Source organism: Ovis canadensis, chromosome 20, assembly GCF_042477335.2.
Source record: "Ovis canadensis isolate MfBH-ARS-UI-01 breed Bighorn chromosome 20, ARS-UI_OviCan_v2, whole genome shotgun sequence".
In the NCBI taxonomy this organism is placed as follows: domain Eukaryota; kingdom Metazoa; phylum Chordata; class Mammalia; order Artiodactyla; family Bovidae; genus Ovis; species Ovis canadensis.
In genome coordinates this window covers 51,196,266-51,207,750 of record NC_091264.1, presented here as the reverse complement: position 1 = coordinate 51,207,750, position 11,485 = coordinate 51,196,266, and the positions used below count along the sequence as shown (strand labels likewise).

Sequence of the window (11,485 nt, the reverse complement as noted above, 5' to 3'; positions counted from 1 at the left end):
GAAACTTAGAAGTAAATATGTCTGAAAGAGTCATGTACTTTAACCAGTCCCACAAACAGTGAGAGTAGAAACTAAGTTAGGAACCCAGGAAGTCTGATTTCTAAGCCAGTGCTTTCTCTGTGGCATCTCAGTTTATCATTTAGCTAAATTAATATTCTACTTTTTGTTTTGACTTAACATTGTGCCAAAAGTGTATTTGAAGTAAATCTTTTTTGCGGGGAGATAGATCATTCTGCCAAGTACCCCACCAGTGCCTTTGAACAGGTAAAAAAAAAATCTTATGTCAGTGTTCAGGGTAAAGATCAAAATGCTGGAAGGTTCGCACTGTGGTGTTTCGACCCTGCCGGAAACACAGGGTATTGTACAAAGGCTATTGCATCCCTTCTCACCCCTGGTTGTGGTTTTACAGGGTCAGTAAGAAGAGGCGATGACTACATCTATCTTTATTTCTAGAAGTCAGAGAACAGCTTGGTAAATTTTATCTGAGAAGAAGACAGAATTTTTAAAATATTTAAGTATGATGTATGCCAGATCTTAGTCGCAACACTGGGGATCTTTGATCTTCACTGTGGTGTCCATGATCTTTTTAGTTGGAGGATGTGGGATCTTTAGTTGTGGCATGTGAATCTAGTTCCCTGACTAGGGATCGAACCCACGCCCCCTGCATTGGGAGTTTGAAATGTTAGCCACTGAACCACCAGGGAGGTCCCAAGAAGGAGATAGATTTTTGTTTTAATATTTATTTATTTGGCTGCATCAGGTCTTAGTTATAGCAAGCAGACTCTACTTTGCATCATGCGGACTCTTTCATTGCGGCATACGGACTCTCCAGCTGTGGCACAGGCTCAGTAGCTGTAGTATGTGGGCTTCACTGCCGCATGCCATGTGGGATCTTAGTTCCCTGACCACAGATCAAATGCACGTCCCCTGCATTGCAAGGTGAATTCTTAACCACTGGATCACCAGGGAAGTCCCAGGAAGGAGGTAGAATTTTTAAGAGAAATATCTAAACCATAAGAGAAAGAAATGGAAATTTGTTTCCTAGGAATTACTGAAGAAAGAAAGGAGAAAAAATCTCCTCTAGCTCACATGGTTAAAGTGTGTCTTTGCACGTCAATGAACGTATAAGGGTGTCAATTAGTTGTTTCTAAGCTTTAGATCTGTAAGGAATGTAAAGAAGTAAGAAAACAAAGCAAAGGATAAAGAGTAATTCAGCATAATACTCTCAAAAAGCCGTAGCTGAGTAATACTAGCACCCAGCTTATCGCAGGACTTGGGTTTTCCGATGACAGGGTGGGGAACCCTCCATTCTTCCTGGGGGTCCCCTCCATCTCCTGGAGGCCTTCCTCCACGGCCACTCTGCTCCCTCCTAGGCAGCTGTTGGCTGTTCCTTCATTTGCTGTTTTCTGGGCTCCCGCGTTTTCCTCCAGGACATCACTGCACTCCCAGCATACACATGCTCCTTGTCATGGATGCATCTCCTATGTAGATGTACTCTGTAGTTGGTGAAGTACCAGACTCATCTTACAGTTTGTAAATTATGCTTGGATTCAGGCTCAACCTCTCTACCAAAGCTTATGCAGCTAAGAGCTGCAGCTCATATCACATGCCCTGAGTAACACCCAGCCCCACTGCCCCTGCCCATCACTTGCCAGCAAGATTTGTTTTCTCTGCAGAAAAACATGCATTGCCCCACACTGGCAGTCACTTGTTTTAGCACTGGCTAATCACCAGTACTGTTTGTGTTAAGTGAGATTCATAGATGCTGATTGCATTTATTGCATAAATTACTTCATTATTAAAATCAGGTCATTTGAGCCCCCAAACCATTAACATGAAGGTTATTAACATAATTTCATAAGCTAATAAACAAGCACAGGAAAAGAATTAAAGGGTTCTTAGTGATAAGTGTTTCTTCAGAGATTAAGGAACACAATTTTCTTATGCATATATTAACATTTTATGAGTGGGTTCTCACAAGAGCAGTTTTTTTCTCTCTGTATACATGACTCACAGTCCATCTTCTTCATACTCAGCCTCTCTGAAACTCATTTTCAAAATTAAGGGGTTTTTTTCCCCTCTTTTCAAATAACTATAAAGCAATTTTCAGCTGAACCCATTAGCCTTCTGTGATATGCACTGCCTATAAAAATTCTTATCTTTTCACCACTTCTTACACTGTGAAAGCTTTGGGATGGAGGGAAGGCAAGGTGGAAATGGAAGGGAAAATACCTTGGATTGGTCTTAGATAATGCCATTTTCATTCCAGGTGAATTTCAAATATATTCCTAGTCTTAAGAGGTCCTACTGAAGTTCTAATTATCTCTCTAATTACAACACATACTGAGGTTAAGTGTTCTTATCAAATGGTGCATTAAAAATGGGTTTCATTCCCAGGCTGGATCTAATAGGCTCTGATACTGGCCTGAACACACAGAAACTGTTTCCCTCGTTCATTTCACTCACCAGATTGTGAAAGACTCTGCGGGTCAGAGCCATCATTATCCAGTGCAATGACGTTGCCTAGAAACGAAGAGAAGTCCCAATGTAAATCTGACTATAACAACTTTATCCTGTGTGCAATTTGTGTAATGTTTTTAGCAAATAGCAACTGATGGATCATAATTGAAATACGTAGACTGTTGTTAGCAAGCATTACGTGTGATTTTACGGGTGAACTGGGGAGATGGGTGGGACCAATGATTTTTTCTAAGAACAAAGGTAGTGAATCACACTACATCTTTCCCTCTGTATCTTCAGTGACTATGAATATTCCCCTGAATAAAGCACAAACTCCCCCCAGACCTATTCCTTCCCCCCTCCTTAAAACCCTTCAACTGCATCTCATTGCTCTTTGTTTTTTTGGTTGGTTTTTTTTTTTTTTTTAGAAAAAGAATTTCTCAGCATGGTCCACTAGCCTCATGTGGTCTAGACTGTCCTTATTGGTCCAACCTCGTTTCATAGCTGGCCCTGCAATTCTGCTTCCTTCAGTTCTTTCTAAGCACTGTTTCCCTCCCCATCACAGGGCCTTTGCACAGGTTTCCCTACCTAATTATAATATTTTCTGCTCTCTGGACCCACTGATTTCTATTGATTCTTCAGATCTCAACTCAAGAACCACCTGGTCCAAGAAGGCTTCCTTGACTTTTTTATTAGGTCAAATCTTGTCTGGTTCTGATAATACCATGAGTTGCTCAATTAGATGTTGGCACAATTGCCATTTTAAGTTTTCTAGTGTGTATTTTTCCTACTATAAACATGCTTACATGGTGAAAAAAATCAACATAAAAAAAGATGTATATTTAGCTATCTAGCTTTGATTCTTGTTCTCATTTACCCCACAACCTCTCCTTTGAGAGACAAATATTTTTCTTTATTAGTATCTTATTTATCTTTCCAGTATTCCTTTTTTTGCAAGAACACATACAAATACATATCTTGTTTCTCCCCCATTTAACAAAAAAGATATTTTATGGGAAGGGAATAATGTTGAAAGGGAGGGAAGTATATAGAGGCTAGAATAGGCAGGAACAGAAGAGACAATTTTTTTGTTTGGCTCGACTTTCAGCTTTTTATTTTATATTGGAGTATAGCCAATTAACAATGCTGCAGTAGCTTCGGGTGGACAGCAAAGGGACTCGGTCATATATATACATGTACAATTCTCCCCCAGACTTCCCTTCCATCCAGGCTGCCACATAACACTGAGCAGAGTTCCCTGTAGTATACAGTAGGTCCTTGTTGGTTATCCATTTTAAATATAGTAGTGTGTACATGACCATCCCAAACTCCCTATCCTGAAGAGACTATTTCTTATAGATCCTGTGAGGATGGAAAAGTATACATTTCTGCCCTCAAGGAGGTTATACTCTGGTAGAGAGCTATGTACATTCCTTCGAAGAAAAATGTGCAGTATGAGAGAGCCTGTGTCTGTGATAACTTTTTTTAAAAGTCTTTTTTGAATTTGTTGCAGTATTGCTTCTGTTTTATATTTTGGTGTTTTGGCCACGAGGCATATGGGATCTTAGAGCCCCAACTGGGGATTGAATCTGAACGCCCTGCATTGGAAGGCATTGTCTTAACCCACTGGCCCACCAGGGAAGTCCCTGCGATGACCTTCTGTTGATGTGCTCCTAGACCCCTGCCCTCCAGGCTTCTTTTGCATGAAAGAGAAGTAAGACCTTTGTCCTGTGCGGGTCTTCATTATTTGCTGTTGTTGTTCAGTCACTAAGTCACGTCTGACTCTTTGTGACCCCATGAACTATATAGCACACCAGGTTTCCCTGTCCTTCAGTATCTCCCTGGGTTTGTTCAAACTCATGTCCATTGACTCAGTGATGCCATCAAACCATCGCATCTTCTGTCATCCCCTTCTCCTCCTGCCCTCAATCTTTTTCCCAGCATCAGGGTCTTTTCTACTGAGTCAGCTCTTTGTATCAAGTGACCAAAGTACTGGAGCTTCAGCATCAGTCCTTCCAATTAAGATTCAAGGTTGATTTCCTTTAGGATTGACTGGTTTGGTCTCTTGGGAATCCAAGGGATTCTCCAGAGTCCTCTCCAGTACCACAGTTCAAAAGCATCAGTTCTTCAGTGCTCAGCCTTCTTTATGGTCTGACTCTCACATCCGTACCTTATTTAGGGTTCCGTTATTCACAGCCAGACCTAATCCTAACTGAACAGACTCATAGAAAAGACCTGAAGAATTATTAATAGCCCTTAAACAAGACCCACATGCTATGACTGGATAATAATAATTTAAAAAAAAATATTTACAAGGGAGAGGAAGATCAAAATTGTATGTCAAAGGGCATGATCCCTTTATATGCCCATAACGTAGTTCAGTCATCAGCGATCAATGCAAAGAAGTAGATGGTAACAACAGAATGGGAAAGACTAGAGATCTCTTCAAGAAAATTAGAGATACCAAGGAACATTTCATGCAGAGATGGGCTCAATAAAGGAAAGAAATGGTATGGACCTAACAGAAGCAGAAGATATTAAGAGGTGGCAAGAATACACTGAAGAACTGTACAGAAAAGATTTTCACGACCAAGGTAATCACAATGGTGTGATCACTCACCTAGAGCCAGACATCCTGGAATGTGAAGTCAAGTGGGCCTTAGAAAGCATCACTACAAACAAAGCTAGTGGAGGTGATGGAATTCCAGTAGAGCTATTTCAAATCCTGAAAGATGATGCTGTGAAAGTGCTGCACTCAATATGCCAGCAAATTTGGAAAACTCAGCAGTGGCCACAGGACTGGAAAAGGTCAGTTTTCATTCCAATCGCAAAGAAAGGCAATGCCAAAGAATGCTCAAACTACCATACAATTGCACTCATCTCACATGCTAGTAAAGTAATGCTCAAAATTCTCCAAGCCAGGCTTCAGCAATATGTGAACCGTGAACTTCCAGATGTTCACGCTGGTTTTAGAAAAGGCAGAGGAACCAGAGATCAAAGTGCCAACATCTGCTGGATCATCGAAAAAGCAAGAGAGTTCCAGAAAATCATCTATTTGTGCTTTATTGACTATGCCAAAGCCTTTGACTGTGTGGATCACAATAAACTGTGGAAACTTCTGAAAGAGATGGGAATACCAGACCACCTGACCTGCCTCTTGAGAAATCTGTATGCAGGTCAGGAAGCAACAGTTAGAACTGGACATGGAACAACAGACTGGTTCCAAATAGGAAAAGGAGTGTGTCAAGGCCGTATATTGTCACCCTGCTTATTTAACTTATATGCAGAGTACATCATGAGAAATGCTGGGCTGGAGGAAGCACAAGCTGGAATCAAGATTGCCGGGAGAACTATCAATAACCTCAGATATGCAGATGACACCACCCTTATGGCAGAAAGTGAAGAGGAACTAAAAAGCCTCTTGATGAAAGTGAAAGAGGAGAGTGAAAAAGTTGGCTTAAAGCTCAGCATTAAGAAAACTGAGATCATGGCATCCGGTCCCATCACTTCATGGGAAATAGATGGGGGAACAGTGGAAACAGTGTCAGACTTTATTTTGGGGGCTCCAAAGTCACTGCAGATGGTGACTGCAGCCATGAAATTAAAAGACACTTACTCCATGGAAGAAAAGTTATGACCAACCTAGATAGCATATTCAAAAGCAGAGACATTACTTTGCCAACAAAGGTCCGTCTAGTCAAGGCTATGGTTTTTCCAGTGGTCATGTATGGATGTGAGAGTTGGACTGTGAAGAAAGCTGAGCACCGAAGAATTGATGCATTTGAACTGTGGTGTTGGAGAAGACTCTTGAGAGTCCCTTGGACTGCAAGGAGATCCAACCAGTCCATTCTGAAGGAGATCAGCCCTGGGATTTCTTTGGAAGGAATGATGCTAAAGCTGAAACTCCAGTACTTTGGCCACCTGATGCGAAGAATTGACTCATTGAAAAAGACTCTGATGCTGGGAGGGACTGGGAGCAGGAGGAGAAGGGGACGACTGAGGATGAGATGGCTGGATGGCATCACTGACTCGATGGACGTGAGTCTGAGTGAACTCCGGGAGTTGGTGATGGACAGGGAGGCCTGGCGTGCTGCGATTCATGGGGTCGCAAGGAGTCAGACACGACTGAGCAACTGAACTGAAGCTTTTTCAGAATCTATGTAAAGTTCATCCTTTAATTACCTTTTGTGACTTTACTAACAATCCCATTTCTATGATTTACTTATATTCATTTCCCTTTTACTACTCTTCTATTTCTTCACATATCTTGCAAAGACCCTGATGCTGGAAAAGACTGAAGGCAAGAGGAGAAGGGGACGATAGAGGATGAGACAGCTGACTGACTCAATGGACACGAGTTTGAGTGTAGTCCGGGAGATGGTGAAGGACAGGTAAGCATGCTGCAATTTATGGGGTTGCAAAGAGTCAGACACAACTGAGCGACTGAACTGAACTGAGTACAATTCAAAGATTCTGGAAGGGCAGGAAGTCCCAGGGAACTAAGCTATCAGCAAAAGGAAGCCCACAAAGTGTTAAGGAAGCCGCGATGTGATCACACTGGCATCTAGCGCTCTCAGAAGCTGGGCTCGAAACGTGGAGATGTAGACCTTGGTGGCATGGTTTATCTCAACCATGGAACTGACTTTGGTTTATGATTCCTGACATATTAAAATCACTTTATATTAATAGTGACGATCTCTCTCCTTATTTAAGCCACTCTTGGGAATTTGAAAGGAGATCACCAAAAAAACTCCAGGCCAGTATGCTTCCACAGAACAAAATACCCGAGGAGCTTCCTGCTGAAAATGGCAGTGATGTGAGTGTTGCATACAGTAGACAGACTGAGCTCTGGGAAGGAGGGTGACTCTCCCTAGACCACCCAGCCTGATAGTGAGGCTTTGAACTCTCCTCCCTTGAGTCTCCTAAGCCCGTTCACTCTCCTCAGCACTGGCTTATCTACAAATTTAATCCACTTCCCTTCAGGAAAACTGGTTGTGCCCTGGGAAGGGGGCTGGAGCAGAGGAGAACATTCATCTTAGCCATAAAGTCACGGGCAATCAAACACTGAGCTTTCATCTGCTACCCATAAAAGAGAAGTTCAGCTTTCAAAATGTCTGCAGAAAAAGTTCTTTCAAGTTGTGCCTTTCTGACTGTAAGAAATGAGTCCTGCATATGATTCCTGCATGAGATGGTACCTGATGAGACACTTGGTGTGGGGTTGAGAGATGCAGGACAAGGCAGTAGTCTCCTGTTTTCCCTCCGGAGTTAGAGATCTCCAGGTCCCAAGAATTGACAGTGGACCAGTCACAGCTACAGTTACAAAGTTGTACTTGAGATCATGAAATCATAAATAAAACAAATGTTTTCTTTGATGCGAGATAATAATTTCCCAGTGCACAGAGCCCTTCAAACAACAGTATTGCTGGGTTTTTTTTTTAAATGCAAAACCCAATATGCTGTTTCTTTCTACTAAATCTTTCAGCATATTCCTGACTCGTTGCAAATTTCTAACACCCATCTGTGTACAAAGGTGCCAAATCTGAGTTGGATATAACAAATCCTCATATAATGGGAGTCGTGCTTTTTTAAAAGGCTTTCTTCCCCGTCGTTTCAGGAATGTAGCTATCTTCGAATCTCAGGTTTTTAACACTGAAAGAAACCTCTTAGTTCAATATATAAAAGAATCCAATCCCTTCATTTATAAATGAAAAACACTGAGGCCCAAAGAGAAGAAAGATTGTGCCCAAGGTCACGGAGCCAGTTGGAGTTTTAATAAGTATCTCTTCAATTGCTTTTCTGTCTTTGCAGAACAGATTAAAAAGAAATAGCTTTTCTTCTCCTTCTGTTTTCTCAGCCACCCAGCATTCCAGTTGAGGTCTCATGTTTGGAATCAGAAATATAGGACAACAAAGTACTACAATATACAATTCATCAAATATATGTATATACATATATATATATATTCTTTTTTTTTTTTACTCAGAACAAAATGTATCAAAACAATTCATTCTTTCTCACTTTTGTCATCAGCCTTCTATGCATAAGATGAACTGGCTGTTCTCTGCACTGAGGTGCGTGTGTGGAGATGTCACGTGTTAACAGCTAATTAGGAGCATTTCAGAGCAGAAGCTGGCCTTGCTAACACAAGTGAGATTCTGTGTCATGGTGCTGTTGGATGCAGCTGCAGCTCATAGGTGTCCACAAAGAAAGCCCAGCACAGTGGAGACAATTAGCCCAGGGTTAGAAGAAGGCTTCTGAGAGCAGCCAAGGTGCTCGCTTGGAGCCTGCCAAGTAGCTGTGTTGGCTATTGGTCTGAGCAAACGGCTAGATGCCCAAAGCCCCTTGGTAACCCACCGTGAGCTCCCAGCACCTCTTCAGATATTCACAGGGAACAAACTGCAGGCATCCAGAAGGGGCGGCAGACACTTGAGAAGGGCTGTAGCATTAAGAGGAGGAGACAGACATCATCGGCACCACTCCGCCTCTAAGTGGGTGATGTTTCTGTCCGGTTCACCTGCACTGTCAAAACATCAACAGCCGCTGGCCAAGCTTTCAGTCCCCAGACAGAAGTAAAACAATTAATGAAATAGCATGCTTTGGGGAAGGAGGAGAGAGCATGACATATTAAGATAATATCACTAGAGGTGATAAAATCCACACCTTCTATACACAATTTATCTGATTTACTACCGACAGTATCACTAGCATGTATCAAAGTTCTATTTGATGCATTCCAGGGAATTCAGTATTTTGCCTGCTTTGAAATTGATTAGGGTGTAGTAGTTTTCACTTCTCATTTCAAACATTTAGAATGAAAAGGGCCTTGCTTTTCTAGCTTCAACTCCAGAAAAACAAATAGTGGATTCCTCAGTATTTATTCAGTAACAACTCAGTATTCATGGGCCTGTGCTCAAAGATGTTGGGATTAAAGCTGGACCCACCCGATTCTCGGAGTACTTTTTAAGCATCATGTAATTCATATAAATATTGAGCACCTGATCCGGACCAGGCAAAGAAGACTGTTTAGACATTACTATTTTGAGATGGCTACTAGTGAAGGACAAAGACGCCTGGCGTGCTACCATCCATGGTGTTGTAAAAAGTCAGACACAACTGAACAACCGAACAACAAGAACTGGGTAATTGGGGCTTCCGAGGCAGCTCGGTGTAAAGAATCTGACTGCCAGTGCAGGAGATGCAAGAGATTCAGATTCAGACCCTGTGTTGGGAAGATTCCCTGGAGAAGGAAATGGCAACCACTCCAGTATTTTGCCTGGGAAATCCCATGGACAGGGGAGCATGGCGGGTTATGGTCCATGGGGCCACAGAGAGCCAGACATGACTGAGCACACACAAATACGCTCTTGGTAATTGCCACCTTCACTTCCTTTCTTTTTCCTTCACAGGCAATTCAAAAACTTCTGAACCCTTTCACTAGTGTTTCATGAAAACTAATAGAAACTGATTGTCATGCAGAACACAAAGAATATAATTGGTTTCACAATTACTTAATCCTTCCCATAAACAAACCAGAGGGACTTCTAAGCTAAACATAGCAGATAAAACAAACAAACATGATTATACCTCCATTCCCACTCAAAGCCTCAGTAGGATGACAGTAAGAGAATGGAAAACGTACATCGGTAAGGGCCATGGGGACAAAAGAGGAAATAACATTACTTTGAAAGCCAGAGAGCAGATGGATGGGCAATAACTAATTTACTAGACGGGAGAAAGCTGAATGGCAAGAGCCTCTAAGAAGCAAAGCCAAAATTCAGATTTGATGGAGCCACAAAGGCCTGGAGAGTCTCAGCAGCAGACGCACCAGCTGCCCCCAAAGGGGTGTGGGCAAGACTGATGCCAGGAGCAGCGACTACAAATCTGTTTAAGGAATAGCTGGACCTAGATTCCCTATGGTTTCCTGCACTGCCAGCCACTGTCTCCTCCCTACCCAGGACAAGTCTGGAGGTTTATTCTCAAGAGAGGCTAAGAGAGAACATTCTGGATAGAGGAACACTGGACACAGCTGAGGGCCTTGGTGACATATGGAAACCAGGGAAGCCAAGAGGGGCATCTGTACACAAAGGGTGGCATCAGCAGCACCATTTTTTAAAAAATCGGGGTATAGTGGCTCTACAGTGTTCTTAGTTTCTGCTGTACAACATGAATCAGCTATATGCGTATCTATATCCCCTCCCTCTTGAGCCTCCCTTGCTGCGCCCCCTGTCCCTGCATCCCACCCTTCTAGGTCATCACAGAGCACTAAGCTGAGCTCCCTATGCCCTACAGCAGCTTCCCATCTGTGTTACTCATGGTGGTGTATATATCTCAATGCTTCTCTCCCAATTCACCCCACCCTCCCCTGCCCCCACATGTCCAACATCCGTACTCTACGTCTGTGTCTCCATTGCCTTGTAAATAGGTTCATCAATACCATTTTTCTCGATTCCACATACTACATGCATTGATATACAATATTCTTCTCTTTCTTACTTCACTCTGTATCAACAGATTCTAGGTCTATCCATGTCTCTACAGAAGACCCAATTTCATTCCTTTTCATGGCTGAGTAATATTCCATTGTATATATGCACCATTTCTTCTTTATCCATTCATCCGTTGACAGGATATTTAGGTCGTTTCCATGTCTTGGCTATTGTGAATAGCAGCACCATTTCACCCTTGTTCGCAGAAAGCTGGCAGCCAGGCTGCACAGGTACTGGCAGGAGAAAGGAGGCTTGGGGTAAACTGATCAGCCCCAAAGAAAGTTATGTACAGATATGAGGCAACTGGTAAGCAGTGTGATGTTCAGTCCTAATCCCTGAGGCCTGTAACTATGTGAGGTTACATGGCAAAGGGTAATTCGGGTGGCAGATGCAATTAAAGTTGCTAATCAGCTGACCACAATAAGGAGAGGGTCCTGGATTATTCAGGTGGACTCACGGTCATCACCAAGGTCTTTAAAAGTGGAAGAGAGAAGCAAAAGAGGTCAGACTGATGTCATGTAAAAAAGACTTGACCCACT

The 11,485-nt window shown here is 42.5% G+C and overlaps 1 long non-coding RNA gene across 1 annotated transcript; it reads right to left on the bottom strand.

The window, feature by feature from the left end:
- Positions 1–724: 724 nt before the first annotated feature.
- LOC138425208 (uncharacterized) lies at positions 725–8,979 on the bottom strand. Its single transcript, XR_011251120.1, has 3 exons — positions 8,815–8,979; positions 2,467–2,523; positions 725–1,496 (listed from the first exon to the last, which is right to left on the bottom strand). It is a non-coding gene; the product is annotated as an uncharacterized lncRNA (long non-coding RNA).
- Between the last annotated feature and the right edge of the window lie 2,506 nt (positions 8,980–11,485).